The sequence below is a fragment of the Arachis ipaensis genome, chromosome B3, assembly GCF_059453495.1.
Source record: "Arachis ipaensis isolate K30076 ecotype BB chromosome B3, ASM5945349v1, whole genome shotgun sequence".
Lineage (NCBI taxonomy): Eukaryota > Viridiplantae > Streptophyta > Magnoliopsida > Fabales > Fabaceae > Arachis > Arachis ipaensis.
The window spans coordinates 25,211,627-25,236,062 of record NC_142438.1 but is presented as its reverse complement, the minus strand read 5'-3'; the positions used below and the strand labels follow the sequence as shown (position 1 = coordinate 25,236,062).

Genomic DNA, 24,436 nt, shown 5'->3' with positions numbered 1-24,436 from the left:
CAATCACTTATTAAAAAATAATCACTAATACCACTCGAATTCTTTTAGTATAAATTTAATTTATCTAATGGTATTTAAACCAAATTAACAGTATTTTAACAAAGTATAAACCCTAACACAGATTATTTTAACACTAATCCTATGTCGCATATTACAGTCATGTCAAACTTGTAACGGACACATCAGTCGACGGCATTATAGTTTATACGACAAAATGGACGAGGAAGAACCCAAGTTTCTTGTATTTTAAGAAGTGATAGACATTTTTGTATTTTTTTATTAGGAAACAATTTGTTTCTCCAACAAAAGATTAAAGATTTATTTGTCCTTTTTCTTGAAATAATAAAATTTAAAGACAACACTTACAACAAATAGCATACTTATTCACCCATGAATGAACCACAGAGGCAACCAATTGCAGAGTAGTCAGATAAAATAATTGAGAGAGAAAATGGAGTGAAGTTAGAGAGAAAAGGAAAACGAGAGAATGAAAAGGAAGAGAAGCTCAGAACTTAGGAAGAGACATGGACTAGGAAGATACAAACAAGCATAGCATACAAACATGCATCTGTGACTCATCCTGGGGAGACCCACCATTTTCTTGTGAAGAAATGGGAATGACAAAGACTTCTGCTTGCATCCGAAGATCATAAAGGAATTTTCTCACATCAGCTTTCAGCACTTCTACATCTGCATCCTCTTCTGCAATGCAGAAAACCTGAATTTTGCAACTCTCAAAGCTGTCCTTGGTAAGAAGCAGCAGCATGAGACCACCATCTCTCACAATCCAGTAGAGGTCAATCGTGCCGTACTGCTTCTGGTACTCATTGGGCCACTCATCAAGACCCTTCACTATGACTACTGCCTTGTTTGCAACAATGCAGTCGTTAAATATACCAACAAATGTCTTGGGGATTTCTGTTAAGTTCTCCCAACGCCAGATCTCTGGGTAGCGCATCACCACAATGTTTGGCTTGAGATTCCCAAGGCCCATTGTCTGAACGATACCACGAAAGCCTTTAGACATATTAGGGGCGACAACAATCTCAGCCATACCTTCACAATTCTTGTAATTAATGTAGGTAGTGAGCTGTTTACAAGCAGACTTGGCATCTTCAGCACATTCATGGTAGTCTCCATCCAGTATAGAGACAAATATAGACATTCCTCGACCTTTCTTCTTCATACAGTTAGCAAAATCTGCAAGTTTGGGATGACATGGAACATTTTCTGGTAGTTGACCCCAGGGCCGGCAAAACACGAGTGGAATTGGATACCAATTCTTTGGGTGTACTTGGTTTTCTACGGACATTACAAAATAAGTTAATAGATAAAAATTGTTTTGGGCATACTTGGTTTTCTACAAAAAATATACTATACATAAAGCAACTGACATTAAATTTCGTCATACATAGAGTTGGTAAAGAGAAGCAATGCAAAAAGATTAAACTTGAAGCCTAAATATCAACCTTAATAGATTATTCTGTACACAGAAAGTTCATTAATGTTGTCATTGAATTGAAAAAACTTAATGAGAATACTTAAAGTATGAAATTATCCATGAACACAAAGTTCAGTGAACAACTTAATTCCCAATTAATAAATTATAGCTATTTTGTTTTTCTTTTGAGTGAAGTATCAATTATGCATGATAAATCATGTCAATGACAAAAGTATCCATGTCAGAACAAAAAGTGTTGATTTTGTCTGCAACATGATGTTTCTTGGGCTATTTTCCTCAAGGATTTTAATTATTTTTTTCATTGAAAAAATTTTCAGAGACAGATTTTCATGGGTAATTTGGTCCTTCGTTCTTTAGTCGTTTTCTTGAAAGCTCTCAAGGACCTTAAGAGTAATATTTCTTCTTTCTCCAACCAATCATGCCTTGATGCCAGGATCAACAACATTAATGCATAATATATTGTATCATATTATCTAGTTGACTGAATTTGAAAGGTATATACCTCTTAGTGATCGAAGGCTCCGAAGTGCTATGAGGAAACAATTATACAAAGAAGTTTCGAACCAAAAATTACTTGTCTGTTAAAAGCTTCTCTCTGGTGGCAACAGTGCCAAAAAATAACAGAAATAAAACACAGAGAAGTAGTAATAAGTGTTGCAGATAATGTCCCAATAGGAATTGATTGCTGAGTATCTTTTAGAGAAGCTGATCTATTAGAACCTGCCATTATTCCTGTCACAGCTGGGAAAAAGAGGCATACTAATGAACTGGGAAGGAAAGAATATAATTAGAAAAATTGAAAAGTCATTCCAATATCATAAACTAGAAAATGCTTAAACAAATTGGTCCCTCAGGATCCTGCATTAAATGTGAAATAATTTTAACTTTATCAATTATAGTGATAAATAATCTTAAATAGTGAAAAATTTTCTAAATCTTTCTCCTGCAGCCCATGTTGATTGGGACCACAGAACTGGTTTGCAACTGACAGCAACTTATAAAATCTAGTTTCATATCATCAGTAAAATGTTGGGCTTGATGGCATATACTTAATATAAAAAGTTACAATATAATTATGGAATAGGAGCTAAGGGCTACCTATTTCAGGTCTATTTCAAGCTTCGATATTTCATCTTCAATGTACAGAAGTTTTAAAACCCTGGTGAGGATTTTTATATTTCAATCCTATGTAAATCTTTCTCTTGCTTTACCTGGTTCCTCTTCCTCATAATAGAGTTGAACAAATTTAAGCAACATCCTTGAGGGCTTATTAACATCAAAGGCATTGGAAAGATGGGGAAATTAGATTTTAGGATGTCTGCCCTCTTGTTTTTTGCAGTTATTGCTTACCATTATCTCTCACCATTTTTATTCTAAACTACAATGGTAGAGAGGTCAATGAATTAGAGTCTCACCTTCCTTTGTTTAACCCTATTCACCTATCTAAATCTAAATCTTCTGTCAAAGTCATTTTTTTGGGACCGTTGTTCCTAATTGAATAAACATTAATAACATTGTTTGACCCCATTCTGTTTAATGTTCAATTTAGATTCCACATCATTGGCTTGCCTTCATTTGCAGTTCCCTACTGCAAGATCTATATAGATCAAGCTTTCTGGTAGATTCGGTAAATTGTGGAATTGCCCTGTGAACGAGTAGTTTCTTTTCACTAAATTCAGATATTTTGCTCCAACTAATGCAATATCCTGCTGCAGACGTCAATTTTTGCAGTGCTCGTGTATTTTTTGGAAAGGAAAGAACCCACTAGCTGAAAATCACTAACAGAGAACTCCTTACTTCCAAACTCATCGAGAATCTTTAGGCCTCAAGCAAATCAAATTAATTAAATGAAATTAAAACCATTCTCCTGTCTAATTTAAAAATCCTGCGTCATTAAGTTATTATATCAGCCAATGAAGAACAGCAGACACAGGAGTGTCAATTACCATTTAGTGTAATACTTCAGTTGATTCAGCCGTAACATATGAAGATTAAGTATAATGAATCCATACTATTGCTACTAAGGACTTGTTAGGCACTGCATGCTTGTCAAGTCAAATTTTTATTTATACTTTTAAATGGATTTTGGTTGAGTATTTTGTTTTTTAAATTCGAAACATAACAAATAGAAGAAGATACGAAGATGCAATGATAATGTAAAGTCTGTGGAGGAAAGAAAAATAACTACTAAAAGCAGTTATACATGATATAAGGGTAAAACTAGTAAAAAATTTGGAGACCAAAATCAATTACTTTTTGGTTTCCTCATTATATATATTGTATATAAAAGATATAGATATAGAGACATTTCCTAAAATGTATTGTATAGGATTGCCTAATAATAGATTAAGCTAAAGAGAGGTTCTAGAAGTGTCTAGAAAAGTCTAGAGAAGTCAGAATCAGTTAGATTCAGTTAGTGCAGGAAGATCAGAACCTGCTAGAATATGTTAGAATGAATAATTAACTTAAGTGTAAGCTATCTGTATCCTCACTGTATATAAGGCCATGAGCTTAGGACCCATTTAGGAAGCTTCAAAAGTTACTTTTTTTTAGCTTTTGACTTATGAAAAGTAGTAGTATTAATATCTAGTGCAATTTTCAAAACCAAATTATAGCTTTCTAAGAAGTTATTTAAGTATTTATGGAAAAGTTAAAAAAAAATTACTTTTCTCACAATAAAAAGCTTTTAATCACATTTCTTTTAAAATAAACACTTTTAGAACTGAAAAATCAAACACAAAATAACTTATTTATAGACTACTTTTAATATAAACATTTATTGTTTAAACTATTTTTTCAAAAAGAGCTTAATTAAGCTATTTGCCCAAATTGGGCCTCAGTGTTATTACACATAAAGACGTAACACTCATTCTCATTTTCTTTCCCGATCTCTTTTCTCTTTTCTCTTCTCCTCTTACACTCTTCTCATTCTCTCAACTTCATCAAACTTTATCACCTAAAATTAAAGCATTTTGCCCCCCACATCATTCATTGACAGATTTAAGATGCATGCACAATCATTGTAAGTTATATTGGTAAAATAGGGCAAATGAATGTAAACGAATGAGAAAGACCTACTTGAAATTCCAGCTTACATGGCCATCAGTTTCTGGGATTCCAGCATCATTAGTTTTTTGATAATCTGAACTCCAATTATCTTTAATTGTCTCCCAACTCAAACCAGTAAATCCCTCTGAATCAAACATGGATAAAGGGGGAAAAATATGTGAACAAAAAACATTTGTAAATACACATTTATAAGCAAAAAATGTCTTTCCTATTTTTAAAAAAAAAATAAATAAAAAAGCCCTCAACACTCATCATCAAGGGATTACAAGCAATGTGGGTTCTACAAGTTGATAAGTAAATTCAGTATTGAATGCAAAAGAAAAAAAAAGAACCCCATCGACTCTTATTTCCCTACTTCCCTATTATTTAATTGATTTTTCACTCTCACTCCTTCAAGAAAAGGAGAGAAGCATAGTTGATTAGTTGGTTTCCTTGATTTTCTTTATGTGCTACAAAGCTTTTGACAATGTAGCATGACTTGTCACGTCAGAACCTTTGGGGTACCAGATTCTTCAAATAACCACAGGTGAAGACAGAACACTTTAATCTCTCATTCAGGAATAAGAACCAATTCTGAAAAGAAAGATCCTAATTTTTAAACCAAATATCAAGGTTGAGAATCTATTAGCAATTTCTATATTATAAATGAGGACAATGTCAATGTCTGTCACTTTACTAAACAGTTCACGACCCTTTTGTTATGAAATTTTAACATGTTTATTAGGGCCTTGCCACTGATTCTGATTCACTTTTTGTCAAAAAAAAAAAAAATAAATAAAAGAACAAACAAACATTGTTGTGGTATGTGTTACAGCAGCACAATTCTAGACATGAACCATTTCTATTTTATCCCATGCAACTTTGCCAGTCAATTCAAAAACTGCTAAAGTCTAGATTGTCTTCAAAGCCTACTGTTGACATGAACAATTTCTATTCTTTTTCTATGCAACTTTGCCAGTCACTTAAAAGACTACTAATAAGCCTCGACTTGATTACAGCTATTCCACAGTAAGATGAAATACAAGTCAAATAATGTTAAAATTTAGTTGCATAATATTATATAAAAAAATTTAGTAACAAATGTAATCTAGAACAAATATTTCCAGATCCAGTCGGAAAAGTTACAAATCTTTATGCATGAGTTGATATTCTGGAATATTTGGTTATGCTCTTGTCAGATAATGGTTCTCCTAAAATTGATAAATCAGAATTCAAATAATTCATTGCATTTTATCCTTTTGATAACAGTTAAAGAGACAGAAGTTTTACCCCATTGATAAACTAAAAGAAGTTTTCATTAGAGTTAGGCTACTTCTACCACACTCTGTTATTGAAAGTACTATATATGATGTTCCAAGATCCTTAATCTCTCACTCCAACCCAAAAAAGAACGTGTTCATTAAGAAACAAAAGAAACAGAAAGAGAAAATCCCATAAGTGCAACTTGCTTCTGAAAATCAACCAAGTATTGGTTGCCTAGGAAAAATGTGTACATGTGTGCATGAGCATTGGATGGAACTAAAACATGGATCCTTTAATGAAAATGACAAACTGGATGACTTAGAAAAAAAGAACAAACCTGAAGGTTTATCCTTCATAGCCACAAACATTCCCAAGAATATGCAGATGACTGAGAATAAAACAGGAACGAGAAATGCAGGTGCAACCCGATTTATCATCTTTACTCCTCCAAATACAATAAAGCATAAAAGAATGGTCACAACAATCCCATAAATTTTGGTCAATTTGTTGGGTTAGGACTATACTTACAACGCCAATTCCATTTTGATAATCAAATTCCTAACCTATGCAATTTGGTCGTCGTCAAGCATCCAAAAGGATCTTGTCTTGAGGTTTCATTCCTTGGCAAAAATAGCTAATCAACACTAGAGTGTCAATCATATGGTGAGGGCATGAGTCAAGAAGTTTTCGAAACCGTTCCCAATACTCAAAGTGTTTCCAATTCACCTTGGACAATGCATGAAATTTCTTTCCTCAATCTATCTGTCACCTCCGGAAGAAAGAATTTATCTAAGAACTCCCTTCTAAGCAAATTCCAATCACCAACAATCTCATCGGGCAAAGTGTAAAACCACTCTTTAGCTCTTCTCTCTAGAGAGAATGGGAAGGCAAGCAACCAAATAGCAACCTCATCGGAACCCTTCCGCCTAGTTGTTGAGCACACACCTTGAAAGTCTCTAAGGTGTCTAATAGGATCTTGAGCGGGAAGTCCATGGAACTTGGGTAGAAGATTAATCAAGGTGGTTTTGAGTTCAAAATTAGCATTTAACTTCGGATGACGCACTTGAAACGGTTGAAGAACAAAATCCAGAACACCGGCTTCCTTAAGAGTAACTCTTCTTGGAGCGGCCATAGTATCGGTACCTAAATGAATGGAAGAAGAATTAGTAGTATCAATGGAGGAATAGATGGTTTCTTCCTCAAATGACGATTCAGATTCACCCTCGGGTACGGTTGGTGAATTGGTAGGAACCCTTTCACCACCTCCAAAGGCTAACTGTCTCCGAGCTTGCCTAAGATGTGAGATAGTTCTCTCAATTTCTGGATCAAAAGGGGCTAAGCTCGGATCCGGTAGTGAACGCGTCATTCAATGAAAGAAGCATAAAGCTCATGACAACAAGATGCACTAAACAAAGATCAATCCTAACTAACAATTGAACTAGCAAACAATCAAGGAAAAATACAAGTATTCACATATCAACGTATTTACACTAACCAACAACATGGCACACGTATGCAACTCTCCGACAACAGCGCCATTTTGATGCGCGATATTTTGTCGGTATAGAATTTTCCAATAGAATTATGTCGTGAGTATAGTCTAAACCAACAAGCTATAACGCATCAAACATAGAAAATGTGTCACCACAATTCAAAATCAATAACTGGGAGTAGAGTCCCGAGTCGTTCTCCCTAGGAGTTGCCATAAGATGCACATCATTGGTTAGGAGTTCTCTTGGTAGTTTGAGGTTGAGTACAAGAAAAGTAAATGAACGTGAATTAAAGCAATGAGCAATTAACAATTGAACTAAGGAAAACAAGAACTTAAGCTAGCAAATGAATGATTATCAATCAATGTAAAAATCCTTGGCTAGGGTTGGAAATTGAAATTCCTATCCTCATTGCCTCCAACAATTGTGATAAGAATTGGTTATTGCTCCACTTAGTTAACCTCTAACTACGAAGGAAAGTCAAGTGGAGATAATCAATTTGAGTCCACAAGTCCTAGTCAAATCCCAAAGAAAGACTAGAGTTAGTGTCATTCAAATCAATTAGCAATGTTCAATTATTAATCAACAAAAGGCTTTGACAATTCAAGTATCTCCAATTATCCAACCCCTAAGCCAAGAGTGAAAATCTACTCCATAGCTATAGTTGACATTTTCTCAAACACTTGGTGAACAAGAATGAAAGGCATTGTGAAGTTGAGAAGAGAAATTGAATTCAAACTATCTAATACAAGCAATCAACAACAATAAAGCAATTAACAACAATGAACATGAAATTCCTCAATGCATTAATAGAAATCAAAGTAACAAGATCCAAATCCAGGATCTACAATGCTAGAGTAACAAGAACACTAAATTGAGAGTAGAAGAGTGAGATCTACAAATTAGAACAAAATAAAATTGAATCAAATTCAGATCTAACCAAAGGATCCAAGTGAAATTGAAATTGAGAAAGTCAAAACCTAGAGAGAAGTTGGAGTTTCTCTCTCTAGAATCACAAGTTCAAAAACTAGCTAGCCAAGTGTAAAATGTGTGAATCCCCTTCAAGCCTTGGTCCTTTGGGTCTTTTCCCTCTAGAATTCAGCTCAAATTAGGCCTGGAACTCCTCAGAAATCGCCAGCCACGACTTCACTAAAGAAGTCACGTGCCGAGCGTCACGCGTACGCGTCGTAAGGGTTTTTACAATCCACGCGTACGCGTCGATAAGATTCTGCCTAGCCACGCGTATCGTCCACTTATGCATGCTTCCTTTCCCTCTTCTAGACCATTCTTGCCCCTATAAACTCTGAAATCACTAAACAGACAGATCACGGCATCGAATGGTAATAGAGAGAGATTAAAATATAGCTTATTTAGGGCCTAAAAAGCATGTTTTCAACCATTAAGCAAAATTGGGAAGGAGACACAAAACCATGCATTTTATATGGATAAGTGTGACAGAATATTGATAAAACCTCCCAAATTCTCTACAAAATAAACCCTAAAATTGCAACCCGACGTGTCCGGTAGCTAATCCGGGCACAGTCTCTCTGTTGTGCATGAATATCATTAGAGGGAATACGTGCCCTGTCACCATTAGAGGGTATCTGCGCCCTGTCGCCATTAGAGGGTATCTGTGCCTTGTCACCATTACAACCAGAGAGAAGACACAAGTATACTCACATTCAACATTTTCCAACATTATTCATTTGCCACATTCGTTCATTAATCATATATGCATCTCCGGCATACTCGCCACATGTTAAAGCTTCCTCAATCAATCATCATTGTTATCAAATCTCAAACATTAACCTGGAGCAAGCGGAACAAACCACAACCCTTGCTACTACCCAAGTATCACAAATACACATTCATTCATAATCACACCCCATTATTACCAATTCTCAAACAATGATCCGGAACAAGTGGGACGAACCACAACCCTTGTGTCCACCCAGGGAGCCTCTATACTAACCAACCTGGAGCAAGTGAGGCGCAACCACAACCCTTGCATCTACCTAGGAGGTATGTTCTCATATGCCCAGGAGGAATCAAGGAGGGGATCCTAACCTCCCACCATCTCGTTGGGGGCGATTTTAAAATACCAGGAGGAACAAGGAAGGGGATCCTCGCCTTTCTTCATCTCTCTGGGGTCGCACTTTCGAGAAAGAGAGCTCAAGATAGAACAATAATTCAAAACCATATTTTCATTTCCAACCATAATCAATATTTACCATAGCCATCCGGCTCATAACATAACCCGTGACCAGCCAATAATCATTATTAAATACAGCCCTTCGGCTTACGGCATACACCGCACTCCCATCGTCACCCTAAACAACTCATACATTCATCATTACTCATTATTCATCATTGATTCCCACTTTACTTCATCCACAAGTTACCACATATCCTAGTTTCTTTTCATTATTAGGCATACTATAATTATTTAGGACATAAAGGGTGAGAATGGAGCCTTAAAAGTCTGAGATTTGGCTTGAAAACTCAAAATCAACTTTGGGGTGAAAACGGGGTCACGCGTGCGCGTCGCCCACGCGCACGCGTGGAAGGCAGCAAGATACATTGATGCGTACGCGTCCCCCCCGTCCACGCGTGGATGGGACAAAAGCCAAGTGACGCCTGCGCGCAACCACGCATACGCAGAATTTCATTTTTGAACCTCAAACTTCCACCACACATAACTTCTTCTACAAAATTTCTTTTTCAACCATTTCTGAACCGTTGGAAAGATCTTTGAATAAGCTTTCATAAAAATCCATTTTTGAAGAATTCCGAACTCCGTGGACCGAGTTACAGACTGCCAAAGTTGGTCAAAAATCAGTTTTTACCCCAAAACTAGAAATCACCAATTTTTCTAATGTTCACAAGCCAAATTCATTTTCACTCATCCAAATGACCACAACCCAATCACATTCACATGATTACACTCAACCAAACCAAACCTACCCCCTCTACACAACTTCACCCAAAAACTATCAAATTTCGCATATTAATTTCTCAAACCTTATTATTCAATATCCAAACCAATTATTCACACATTCAATATCTAGATCCATCCAATCACTTATATGATCACACAATACACATATCAACTTCCATTTCTTACCTCTTTTCGGCCTCTGGCCCAAGATTCACGACCTCCGGTCCAATTTCACAATTTAAATGCATATACCACAAACCAACATTTATTATCCAATTCATCAAATTCTCAACACACCAAACATACAAATTCACACAATTCTCAACCCAATCAATAATTCACATTACATATCAATTATGCATATTAGTACCAACCATTTGCACAATTCAAACTTATCCTAGGGGCATCTAGCCTAGGAGTTCTCATCACACTACACGGTTCACTTATTTTTGTCTGTTGGCCCAATTTTGGGGCAAAATCTTTAAGATTAGGGTTTTAAATCGCATTTTAAATATTTCTACCTTTCCTAATTATAAATCTTAATTTCTTATCCTTATTCACTTATAATTAATTTTTCCAGCTGCAGTACCAGACAGATCTCAGTGGGTACTACCGGTCAAAATTCCAGTGCGCGTTCTTACGCAGAAAACTATGTATTCCGACTCAGAAAAATTCACTGAGTCCAAATATCATATTTAAATTATCAAATTCCGATTGCTAGATTTTATAACCATATTTTCTCCTATTTAATTTATGAGTTAATTAATTATGGTTTGACCGGGTTTTACATTCTACCCCCCTAACAGAAATTTTTGCCCTCGAAAATTTCGTCCGTCACCACGAGTACGTGAGCGTAGTCTGCCTTTATATCCAACGCATAGTAGTTCGAATGTCTTTTTACTCTGCACACTTCCGTTGTCGTGCTCTGATTCCTCTATCTCTAAGGATCTCGATCATTCATCCAACGCCGACCAACAGCCTCGTTCATTACTTTCGTCATCGCATTAACTCACATCTTATTAAATCTCAAATCATGTCATCATTAATCATAGTCATCATCCCACATCACTATAATCAACCAAAATTCATCACCATACCTTAATCATACTCCATCACTATCCTCTCTCTCTGTCAAGCCAATTACCACTAATCACAGCTCAACTCCAAGCATAACCTCCAGACTTACTTTCTTATTCCCAAACCCTCGAATTTTTATACAAACTGCTCTTTTAAAGTCTTTGACTAATTAATAAAAACTATCTTCATTTTCAGAAATCAAATGAGTTTGAAATAACACGTTAACAGAATCATAAGAATTCGATTTTCTTTAATAATCTATAAAAGTATTCGAATCACATCTCTTTTGTTAAAGTTACTCAAATAAAAATCATTTTCAAAACCATAACCAACACTCTTTTAAATTCTTGGAAAAATTTCGACAGCACCTCCCCTAAAAAACTGGAGTTTACTACCCGTCACGGGTTTCCTCAAACCAATCTCAGTACAACATTAACATTTCAATTTAATGGTTTTCAAATTCATTTTTTCAAAACAAATCATTATAAATCTCAATCTAAATCCAAGGCTACCATGACCAAATATCATAGTACTCATATCTCAAACATAACGACTTGCACTCACTCATCATCTAAATCCAATTACGCATCAACGATCATTTTCTCATCCGTTTCAGAACTATCAAAGCTCACAGCCGCAATCAAATCCAATTATCTGGGAATCATTACTTGCATTAACACACTAAACCATTCGAGTATTCAAACTTAAGATATTTTAGTCAACTTTTACAGCTCCTATTCGTAACTATCCTGTGTTACTGCTTCCGCAAGTTTCTGTTGCGTCACTCTGATTATTAACCACCAAGAATCCAATCATTAATCCATGTCATATTCCCCTATCGAATCACAAAACCTAGGCCCACTTCTAAGCTTTCTCAACCTGACAGAAATAATGCTTACGCTCATCGTGAGACTCAATTGCATCCTCTTAAAAATCCTTGATCTCTATATTCATATTACCTAATCGTTTAAAACTTATAATATCCGCTGTCTAACAATTTGTCATCCTCTAATTTCTACTCAAGTGCTCGATTTTCACAAACTTTCATTCCCATTCAAATCCAATTACAAGCCCCTTCTACCCTAAATCATTAGACTCCAATCAACTCAAACCTAATTAAACAAATCGTTCAAGTAACTATCCACCTCCAAGTGTTCCACTCATCAATCCAAAAATCAACACACCATTCTCATATATACCACTGCCAAGATTCCTATCACGGCGTTCCCTCACTGGTTCGTTCTTGGGAATTCCTCGTTTCAATTACTTCATTCATGTTCATGAGACACCCTTCGGGTCTTGTCCACACTAGCCAAGCGATATCGAGGTGATCAGACTCAATATTTCCAGTTAAGTGCTTCAAATTACCAAAGGTACACTCATGGACTTCATGCTAGATGTATCGGTTAGATACCCTAACTAACACAGGCACAGACTCAAAGTATGCATTGAAGCATAAGCAGTTCCATCCCTCAGGCTCACAAGGACGAACTGCTCTGATACCATAATGTAACACCTTTCCACACAAAGTCTTATGCTTAAGTCATAAGACAGAGGTGGCGAGGTATTACGACCTCTAAAAATAAAATTTAGTACATATAGTATTGTGAAGAATGTTTATAACTAGGAGCCTTTGAAGAAAAATGGGTAAAACAAAATCGTTAAATAGAAAAGCGCAACACTCCGATCGGTAACGTAAGAAAACACAAAAAGATAAACCAACTCGAGAATATATATATATATATATATAAGGAGTGCCAAAAACACAAATATCTAAAACTCAAGATCCGGTTGTAAAGAAAGCTGGCCCGAGCACAGGAGTATATACAAATAGATATAAAGCAAGAAACCCAAAGGAAACCCAGAGGGCAAAATACAAAACCTATTCTCCAAAACAACCTCTAAGAGGAGTCAAAACAGTATATATACATATACATTATTTAGTGGAAATAAAAGTATCTAAGGGAAAACATAAAACCAAAGTAAAGTCCCGAGAACAAGGATTTTCACTAAGTCCAGAAGTCTCTAGCATGCCTCTGCGAGTAGCCTCACGACCTGCATCTGAAAACCACAAAATTCGCATGGGTGAGAACCGGAGGTTCTTAGTATGGTAACAGTACCCACATATCTAACATGTAATGTCTTGGGAAAGCCGAAAGCAATCCTAGAACTTCCACCAGATAAATCAAAGCTTATAAACTGACTAAACTGTAAATGACAACTGACTAAAGATCTTCAGTCTAACTAATACTTCCCTTTCCAATTCCTGCAGACCTCCCAACCGCCAGCAGTAATATAATATGGCAAACACAATTATATCACACAAGAAGATATACAGATAGGAAGCAGATATTATACTTAGACAATTAGCAGGTAATATGCAGTCATTTAGGCAATTCCAAACAATTCACATAGTATGCATATGATGAATGCCTGTCCTAATGGCTGATAATATCATCTGTCGGTTATATAGCCAACCCGACAAGTCCTGGTAGCTAACCTTTGGACAGTCCCTCTGTCATGCATCCCCAACTCGAGTTATACTCAATCATAAATCATAATTCATATCCAACACCCTCACTGGTGTATATTCACGGGGGCGAGCTCATACTTTTATAGTGTCCAGCCACACTTACAACATAGGGTCAGCAGAGTATCGAGTCTCCACCTGGAGCACATGATGGCTAGCCACTGCCTTCTCCCAAGGAAACTCGTATCTCAGATAGTGGAAGTGAAAGATTCACATTTCATTAAATATGCATATATGCAATCATACTCAGCCATAATTCAATAATAGCTCACCCGTAGCTCGGTAATATCTCAGCCATTTGGCTCATAATACAATCCATGACCAGCCAATTCATTAACAATTACAGCCCTTTGACTCATGGCATATCAGGCACTTCCACATTCATTCACCATATCTCATACAATGATCCTTGATCATCATTCATCATCATTTCTCCCCATTCTTCATCCACAAGTTACCGCATTTGCTAGCCCTTCTCATTGCTAGGCATATCATCAAGTTTTAAGACAAAGGGGTGAGATCGGAGGCTTAGAAGTATGAAATTTGGCTTTGAAAACTCAAAAATAAATTTTGGGATGAAAACAAGGTCACGCGTACGCGTCGCCCACGCGCACGCGTGGAATGCATCAAATACAGCGACACGTACGCGTCCCTCCATGCGCACGCGTGGATGGGAGAAAAATCAAGTGACACCTACGCGTCAGCCACGCGTACGCGTGGGCGCGTTTAGTGCCCCAGGCACAAAACTGGCACAACTCAGGCACAACTCTTTGGAATTTGGCTGGGCCAATTGAATTCGCTCATCGACGCGTACGCGTGGGCCATGCGCACGCGTGGGCAACGCACATGCATGGGTAGTGAAACTTTGAAAACGACGCGTGCGTGTCGGCCACGCCTACGCGTGGGAGTGCTTTTTGCCAAAAAATTTTCTAAGTTAAAAGCTGCAGAATTCACAGTTTCAAACCCCAATCTTTTGACGGGCATAACTTCCTCGTTTCAAATCATTTTTCACTTGTTCTTCGAATGGCATAGACATCCCGGATCCAATTTCATTTCTAAATAAGTTTGGCATAAAACGGGGATCCGGAGTCCATGTTATGCTCCGTCAAAGTATGCCCAAAAATCACATTTTTATACAAAACCACAAAGTGTCATTTTCAAAACAAACCAATTCCAACCCTTTTTGAAATCAACCAAAACATACCAAAAATCAACTTCAAGCCTCCTCAAGTCAAATGTTAACATTTTTATCAAAACCATAACCATCAACCCACTATATTGACCAATCTCATCAAATAATATAATTTAAACATAATACCATGTTATATATATTTTCCTCATTCCAATTTCCAACAACACCATTTCCAATCAATCATCAATACATAAAATCATCACCACCCTCATTCTCAACATGGTTTCACCCACATTTCAACCTCAACCAATTATCAATCATATATCAAAACATGCATATCTCTCATGCATCACACCACCAAATTATCAATATTCATAATCACATATATGACCATACAATTGATTTCAACCATTCAACAACATCAACCATTCAAATCCTATCTAAGGGCCTCTAGCCTAAGTTTTCACACCACATTACATTTTAGATACAGGAAACCGAGACCATACCTTAGCCGATTTCTCCGCTCAACCCGGAGCACTTCCAATTCACTTTTTCACAAGATCACCAAGCTCCAACACCTCCAAGAACAGATTTTTAGCACACCAAAGCCCTTTTCCAAGCTTTCCAAAATCTCAATCAAGTTTCAATATTCACATACACACTACCTAAGCCACAATTATCACATCCAAACACAACAACTCAATACCCAACATCATAAATCAACAAATTCCACTAGGGTTGAGAATCTTACCACACCCAAGGATCAAGAAGACAAAATTTCTCTTCTTCTTCAAGCTAGTTAGATCCTATAACATCAATGAGCCCAAAATCTCAACACTTTTCACCCAAAATTTCGAATTTATGGCTGAGAAAATTGGACTAGATTCGTGGCTTACCTCAAGAATAAAGTAGTGGGTTTTGTAGAGCTTTTCATGGTGAACACATTCCCGTAAACGGTGCGGCAATCGGAGCTCCAGATCAAAAGTTATGGTGGTTTGAAGATCAAATGAGAGGTAGAACTTTGAGAGAGTGTTCTTCCCCTCTCATTTCCTTTTTTCAGCGTGCTTGAGTGTTAGAGAGGAGAGAGTGCTGTTTGTTAGGGTTTAGGTTTAGTTTGGTTGGGCCAAGGGTCCAATATGGGTCCGGTTGGCCCGGTTTGGCCCGTTCGGTCCAATCTTGGGCCGATTTCTATAAAATTGGTATCAAAATTCTCGTCTCAATCTCTTCTATCATATTAAGCTATAAAAATCACATTTTCGGCTTTCTAGAATAAATTCTCATTTATGGGCTAATTAGTCATTAATTAACCGAGTTTTACATTCTACCCACCTAATTGGGAATTTTGCCACAAAATTCAAATTCAATTACCTGAGAATAAGTGCGGGTAATCAGTTCGCATCTCCGACTCAAGATCCCAAGTGTACTCCTCAACACCGGCTCGACTCCATGCCACTTTGACTAACGAGACCTCTTTTCCACGCAACCGTTTGATACTAGTATCGTCAATTCTGACCGGAGTCACCGAAAGTGTCAAATCTTCTTTCAACTGAACCGATTTAGGTTCTAACACATGGCTAGCATCAGGAGTATACTTCCGAAGCTGCGACACGTGAAATACGCGTGCAGGTTTGAAAGGTGAGGTGGTAGAGCCATTCGATACGCCACCGGTCCAACCCTCTCCAGGATCTAAAACGGACTAATGTACTGAGGATTCAACTTCTTTGCTTTAATTGCCCTACCTACTCCTGTGGTTGGAGCAACTTTAAGGAAAATATAGTCTCCTTCCTCAATTTCCAAGGGCTTCTGCCTTTGATCAGCGTAACTTTTCTGACGACTCTGCGCAGTAAGTATCCTATCTCAGATTTTCTTGACTTGTTCAGTGGTCTCAGCTATCATCTTCGGCCCCAACAAGCTTTTCTCCCCAGCTTCATACCAACATAGCAGAGATTGACATTTTTTCCCGTACAAGGCCTCATACAGAGCCATTCCGATACTCGCATGGTAGCTATTATTGTATGCAAACTCTACCAACGGCATATACCGATCCCAACTCGCCGGTTGGTCCAAAACACAAGCCCTCAAAATGTTCTCTAGTGTTTTAATCGTCCTCTCAGATTGACCATATGTCTGAGGATGGTAAGCTGTACTCAAGCTTAATCGGATTCTGAAAGCCTTCTGAAATGCACCCCAAAACCTCGAAGTGAAACGAGGATCCCTCGACGTCTTCTTCGACAGATTCTGGGCTGCCACTGCCATTTTTTTTACGGAATACCTTCATCGAATCAGAAGACGACACCATCTCTGAAAGAAATCAGGAAAACAGTCATACAACGAACAGCGACAAAAACATAACTACAAGTATAAATTCTAAAAAGGCAGAAATCAAGCACTACCTAGCTCGGAGCGGAGAAGGGAAGGATCCCCTAAAAACCTCTTAGTATCCAAATGAGGAGGTTCTCCCCAGTGCTCCTCCAAAACACCCACAAAGGCCCTCTCCACCTCATCCAGACTATCTAAAGAATACTTAAGGACTACAGGCTCTTTTTGCCACCATAAAGGGAAAATGGGCTCATTGTTCTCATCCAAGAAAAAGGGGTGAACTTCCTCAACAGCTTAGACTTTGAAATAGAAGTTTTTAAAATCATGAAAGGAGTCATCAAAAATAGAAAAAACTTTCTTTCCTTGGTTAACCCGGAAGGTAGGGGTGTACATGGGCCGGGCCACACCGGGTATAGCTTAACCCAGGCCCGACCCGAAATATAGATTGGGCCTAATTTTTAGACCCTAACCCGATCCTAGACCCGATGAAACCTATGCACCTTCGGGCCGAGTGAAAATCGGGTAACCGGGTGAAAACCGGGTCTTTAGCATGTAAAAATCACCTAATCTCCAACCATTATTTCACAATTCACGTAGTAAAATTTACTTAAAAAAATATAACAAGAACCAACCCTTCTCTAAAATTAAAGCATAACCATAATCAATACTAATATTGTCTAATAACACCAAATATTTAAATCAATACAAATAACACAATATTATGCATTAGTCTAAAGTCTTATACATTTTTAACATAAAACATTAACTTATAATCTTATAATGACTAATAACACAAAATATTAAGGTTTACAATATTTAAATTCCACATAAGAATAGCCATCATCTATCACTAATAACACAAAATATTAATTGTGTATGATGACTGGGCCACCGGGCCGAGTTCGGGTGACCCGAACTACGGCTCGGACCCGACCCGAAATAATGACCGGGTCCATTTTTGAGACCCTTACTCGGCCTTAGACCCAATGAAATCACACTAAATTAGCCCCTAAAGTATTCGAGGTCGGGCCGGGTCTTCGGGGCGGGGTGGGCCATGTACACCCCTACCAGAAGGAGATCCAAGATGCCTTCTTCTTGGCCACCCCCGGCTTAGTCAACACAAACAGATAGAGAAAAAGACTAAGGGAAGGTCGGACACTCGACTCCTGACATAGAAGCTGAAAAATCTTCATAAAGGCCCAGGAGTTAGGATGAAACTGAGAAGGGGCAAGATTACAGTTCCAAAGAAGGTCGGACTCGAACTCGGTAAAGGGTAGAGTAACGCCTAACTTCATGAAGAAGCAGTCATATGCATAAAAGAAAGGACGTTCCGCCGGACTTAAAGGGGGAAAACTAACCCTCTCCTCGGGATTAGAGGACACTAGCTTGTAGTTTTTCTCGTCCTCCCTACTCTCACAATCCATATGAAATCTCCTAAATTTCTCACAGTATTCAGGATCCGCCACAGAAACACACCCTAGCACTATGGAATCTAATTAGTCAGCCACACCAGAAGGAACCTTTGTGGACATTTCGACAATATTTCTATGAGAAAACATAAAAACTACACCTACAGCAAGAAAATGAAAGAAGCATCACTACTAAGTAACTCAGGCAGAATCAGATAAGTAAAAAACAAACAACAATAAAAAAGAGCGCCCCAAGGTTCACAAAAACATAAAAAAATGAATCAAAACCCAAGGGCACCCTTTGGAGGCAACAATGCAGAATACAAAAAGGAAGAAATGTTGCAAGTCAAAACCCTAACTCTCAGAAACACAAAAAGAAAAACAGAAATCCAGGCACCAATATTTTTTCAAAGGTACAGCAAAGCAAAAAGATATAAACTTTTTGTAAAATAAACATGCAATATCACCAAAAGCCAACACGGGAGAATCGAAGCTATCAAACCAGAAAAATACGAAAGGCAGAAAACAAGAATACCAACCTGCAATGAAGAAAGGAGCGAAAGCAACAGGTGAACAGCAAAAACACCAACAATCCACGAACGCCTCTCAAAAAGCTCCAGAAAGCTTGAAAGAACCAGACGAAGAAGTTTTTTGCAGAAAAGCGAGAAGCAAAATGAAGCAAAAAGGGAACAAAAGAGCAAAGACCCCCTCTTCGAGTTCAAACAATGTTTAAAGAGGGAAAAAAATAGCAAAACAAACAAAGGCCCATGCAATAAATCCTTAAAGACGTTCGCACACTCCCAAGGGAATAATGCCCTCGAAAGTAATTCCTCAATTAAGGAGCGAAGGAAAAAACGCTTCGCATTACTAAAAGGACATTCAAAAACGCAAGATTCGCATGAGAAGAAGCAAGCGGGAACATCCAAAAGAAAGATGCTTGAGCACGACTTCCCCAAAGAGGTCGAGGCCCATAAAGCATGATCTCGCGGGAAGATCGAAGCTCAAGCAGAGGCACTGTTCATACCCTGACCGAGCTATGAGGTCCGGGTTGGATTAGAGCAAAATGACCGACGTCTTTAAAGGTTGGTCGACCAAACAGGCTCTTCACAAAGAGATCGGGAAAATTGCCACGAAGGCCCAAGAAGGCCCATAGCAAAAAGGACGCCTCCCACTAGAAGGCGGTCGGCCAAAGATAATGGTCTCACTCACCAAAAGATAAGATAAGATAACAAACTTATCTCAAAGGAAAGTCATCAAAACACTACTATAAATACACTGGAGCACCCAGGTATAACAGATACTCCAATTCTACAAAAAATTTGCCTAAAGCCCGTACTGACTTAAGCATCGGAGTCTCTTGCAGGTACCACACCCCTCCGGTGAACAAGGGCCAGCAGCACCTCCTACTCCAACAAGTCAGACATCGCAGCCTTGACCAAACCAGAAGATCTCCTCCGAGATCGACCTCCCAGTTTCAGGTAACCCTCAGAACAGACACCAAACTTAAATTTTTGAAAAACTAAACACAAATTTTTGAAAAATTAAAGAAAATAAACAAGAAGATACCAAACTTAAAGATTAAAACAAAACTCAAACAAAAAGACTCTAATTTTGAAAAATTTTACAAAAAGGACTCAGAATTTTCAAAAATTTTAACCAAGAACAAAAAACAAAAGAATCAAACCAAGAACAAAGATTAAACAAAGAAAATAAAAATATTTTTGAAATTTTTTTTTCCAAAAATTGAAGAAGAAGAAAAAAATAAAAGACTCAACACAATAAAAAAAATTACCTAATCTAGGGAACAAGATAATCCGTCAGTTTGTCCAAACTCGAACAATCCCCGGCAACGATGCCAAAAACTTGGTGCACGAATCCCACACTTTTGTACAGCAGTACCAGCAAGTGCACTGGGTTGTCCAAGTAATACCTGAGTGAGTCAGGGTCGATCCCACGAAGATTGTGGTTTGAATCAAGCTATAGTTATCTTGCAGGTCTTAGTCAGGCGAATCAAAAGGTTGTTGGATTGATAGAGTGAAAAAGGTCTAATATAATAGGGTGCTAATACTTCATATATAAAATAGAATCAGTAATAGGAATATAGTTGAGGATTGGAGTTGCTTTGTCTTTCTGCATTAACTCTGGTAGTACTGTTTCCTTTGCTTGTGAATGATGTCTTCAATGGTAGTCTATATGTGATTGGCGCTGGTTTGAGCAGCCACCAATACTCCTCTAGATCTGAACCCTAGGGTTAGTGTGGATCCATTCTGATTGAGGGTGAAGCTCCTGCAGTTCATTCTCCTTGGTGATCCTACTCAAAGTGCCACAGACAAGGTCGAATCTTATGGATCGGAGGATGTTGCACCATTAGTTCTAGCCTCTACAACAGAGACCCTAATTTCCCCATAAATCGGCTGAATTGATGTCTCGACAAGTCCCCAACGAAGTCGTGGATTAGCCGTCTGAGAGATGTATAATCAAGTTGGAGGTTCATCATTGTCCAATGAAAGACGCACTCTGAACCCATGTAGAATGTGATAACCTTATGCCAGTTCAACGCATTCATATTGATGAAGAACGAATATACATCTTAGAATTGATCAAACACAGATCGAAGAGAAACAGTAATACTTTTATTAATTCATAGGACTCAGCAGGGCTCCTCCCCTCATCTTAGGAGATTTAGAAACTCATACTGAAAGGAAAATACAATGGGAAAACATGTAAAATCTATAAAACGCTGATTAAAGGTTCGAATAACATAATTCTAATCACTTAAATACTAAACAAATGACTTGTAAGGGTAAAACAATCTTTTTAGTGCTAAAATCCAGTTCTGGGGCCCACTTGGTGAGTGTTTGGGCTGAGATTTGATGAGATCCATGTGATAGGGAGCCTCTAGGGCATTGAACGCTGTCTAGGGGGTCCTCTCTAGGCGTTTGGATGTTAGTTTCTGCTCTTTGGGCGCTGGACACCTGGAAGAGGGCACGAGGCTGGCGTTGGATGCCAGTTTTGGGCCTTCTAATCTGAAGCAAAGTATTGACTATTATACATTGTTGGAAATCTCTGGAAGTCATCTTTCCATAGCCGTTGAAAGCGCTCTATTTGGACTTCTGTAGCTCTAGAAAAGCTCTTCCGAGTGCAAGGAGGTCAGATCCAGACAGCAGCTGCAGTGCTTTCTCTGTCTCTGAATCAAACTTTTGCTCCAGCTCCTCAATTTCAGCCAGAAAATACCTGAAATTGCACAAAAACACAAAAACTCATAGTAGAATCCAAAAATGTAAATTTAACACTAAAACCTATAAAAACTTAATAAAAACTAAACAAAATATACTAAAAACTATATGAAAACGATGTCAAAAAGCGTATAAAATATCCGTTCATCAAATGGCTTCCAGGAGAAAGGGTCGTATGCTTCAGCTGGAGAATTAGCGCCTATAAGAAGTAAAAACTTGCAGAGGTTATGTCACTAGAATTCCTTATCTGACTTGCGAGTCAGAATGTGTTGGATTCGGGTCGAAACCGACAAACAAGCTCATTACCTACGATAGGACTAGACAAGCATCATCCTTGTTGTGCATTTGCATTTTACTTGATACGGTGAAATTGGTTGTGATTGTCTTGTGTTTATGCATTCCCTAATATTATTCTGAATTATGGTGATTAGATACTTCTCTGTGACACTTGTATATTTTGTTGTGGATTAATTGAATTGTGATAATCCTGACTTGACTAACTACTCCGACCCTACTAAGAACTCCTAGTTCTTACCCCTTTCCTTCCTCCCCCTTCAGATGGAGGCCGGAGTTCTGTTTTACGAGATGGACCCTCCCTATATATATGAGGATATTGTACAACATAGGTTTACATAGTAGCTGCAGAGATTAGGACCCGTATGTACATTCTGCGTGACCACCCCCTCCGTCATCTGATTAACACTCCACACTATAACCCCGATATGCCTTATGAGTTTCTGTTGCACTGGCTCCATCCGGATGCTCTGTTCACCCGTTCCATGACAGGCCTGTATCTCATTAGCATCCCGATTAGCCTGCAGATCAGGTGGACCCTGAGCCTAAGCCTATGAAAGAGCATATACCAGAGCCTATACCGGAGAAGGATATTCCTGTAGAGTAGATCTCAGTATCTTCATCTGAACTGTCATCTGAGGAGCCACTCACTGCCTCCATTAGTGAACCGACGAGTGTTGGTCAAACCAGTAGTACGAGTGCCAGAGCCCTTCCTGAGACTATTGAGATTTCAAATGATGAGGATGAGGATCATGAGGAGTGTTCAGATTTGATTATGATTTCCTCTGATGATGATAGTTGATGCTTGGGAGCTAAGGAAGTTGCCTTTTGGTAGTTCTTTTTGTGTGTTAGCCTAGCTTTTGTGTTAGTCTCTCACTTTTGATTAGATTCACTGAGAGAGTAGGGTGTATATAGTTGACTAGGCTAGTTTTAGGTGCCAGCTTTGGGGCTTCCTATATGAACCAGGTCCCGGAGTATTGATTTTATACGTAGTAGCAAGATGTGAAGGGTTCTACGCTAACTTGTAATATATATGACAATACCTTTATATTTATATATGATCTATGATATAAGTTATATTTATGTATAATGTTGGCCTTGTGCATGCTTTACTTAGTTCCTTATTATGGGCTGTCTATGTTTAATTAGCTACCCTCGCAAATCTTTTTATAAAGTGAAAATTTTCCCAAAAATTCAATAGTGCACTAATACGATTACAGGCTTAATAGTAAATAGTTAAAAGTTTTGGGTAAGCAAGTTGGTGACACTTGGTTTTTAGTATAATCATGACGTACTGTGAATTGGGTCGTTACAATTTGGCATCAGAGCAGTTCATTCCTATTAAAGCCTGGGGAAATGGACTGAATCATGCTTCATTGCATACTCTGAGTTGTGTCTCATGCATATAAGATATCCTTGTGATATGAATTGCATGATTATCGCTGTGTATCCATTTTAGAAGCTATTCACACTTTACTTGAAATGTTAAGACTGATCACCTTAATATTGGCTGCACCGGGACGAGGGTGTGGTAGGCATGGTACGAACCCTATAGATGATCCAACAAGGGATGCAAATGCTTTTATAGCTGCGATGAACACCATGGCTGAGGTTATGCATGAAACGGAAACTGCGACAACGTGAGCAATTGACCGTTTAGGAGAGAGGAATGGAGATCGTAACGGGAGACACAATGGTGAGCGTAGTGGAAATGGTAATGATAATGAAGAAGTTGGAAATCACGATAACCCTATAACGCTGACAACTTTTCTGAAAGTAAATCTGCCCAAATTTAGAGGAACGCTAGTGGCTACTGAAGCTGATAACTGGTTTTGCAGTATCGAAAAGTCGCTGCGAGCACAACATGTACCAGAAGGACAACACGTAGAATTTGCAACCTATATGCTGGAGGAAAAAGCTTAACATTGGTGGCATGGAGTGTAACGCTTGTTGAGACAGGAGGTGGAAGAGATTGTGTGGTATGCTTTTAAGGAGAAATTTTACAAAAAGTATTTTCCTAGATCTGTTCGTGATGCTAAAGAAATGGAACTGTTGCAGTTGACATGGGGGAATATGTCAGTGGCAGAGTAAACTCAAAAATTTGAGGATTTGTGCCGATTCTCTAAGATCTGTCAGGAAAACCCAGATGATTTTAAAGAATGGAAGTGTTTGAAGTACGAAGGAGGACATCGCAATGAGCTGATGCATTCATTGGTCCCACTAGAGATACGGAATTTT

The 24,436-nt window shown here is 38.1% G+C and overlaps 1 pseudogene across 4 annotated transcripts; it reads right to left on the bottom strand.

Moving 5' to 3' along the window:
- Positions 1–495: 495 nt before the first annotated feature.
- On the bottom strand, positions 496–5,029 carry LOC107630022 (cation-chloride cotransporter 1 pseudogene; annotated as a pseudogene). Of its 4 annotated transcripts, none has more exons than XR_015906937.1 (3): positions 4,541–5,029; positions 1,965–2,203; positions 496–1,302 (listed from the first exon to the last, which is right to left on the bottom strand). The product of XR_015906937.1 is annotated as a cation-chloride cotransporter 1 pseudogene, transcript variant X2 (transcript). The 4 variants fall into 4 exon arrangements; XR_015906938.1 differs by having other exon boundaries at positions 4,558–5,029; XR_015906939.1 differs by lacking the exon at positions 1,965–2,203.
- Between the last annotated feature and the right edge of the window lie 19,407 nt (positions 5,030–24,436).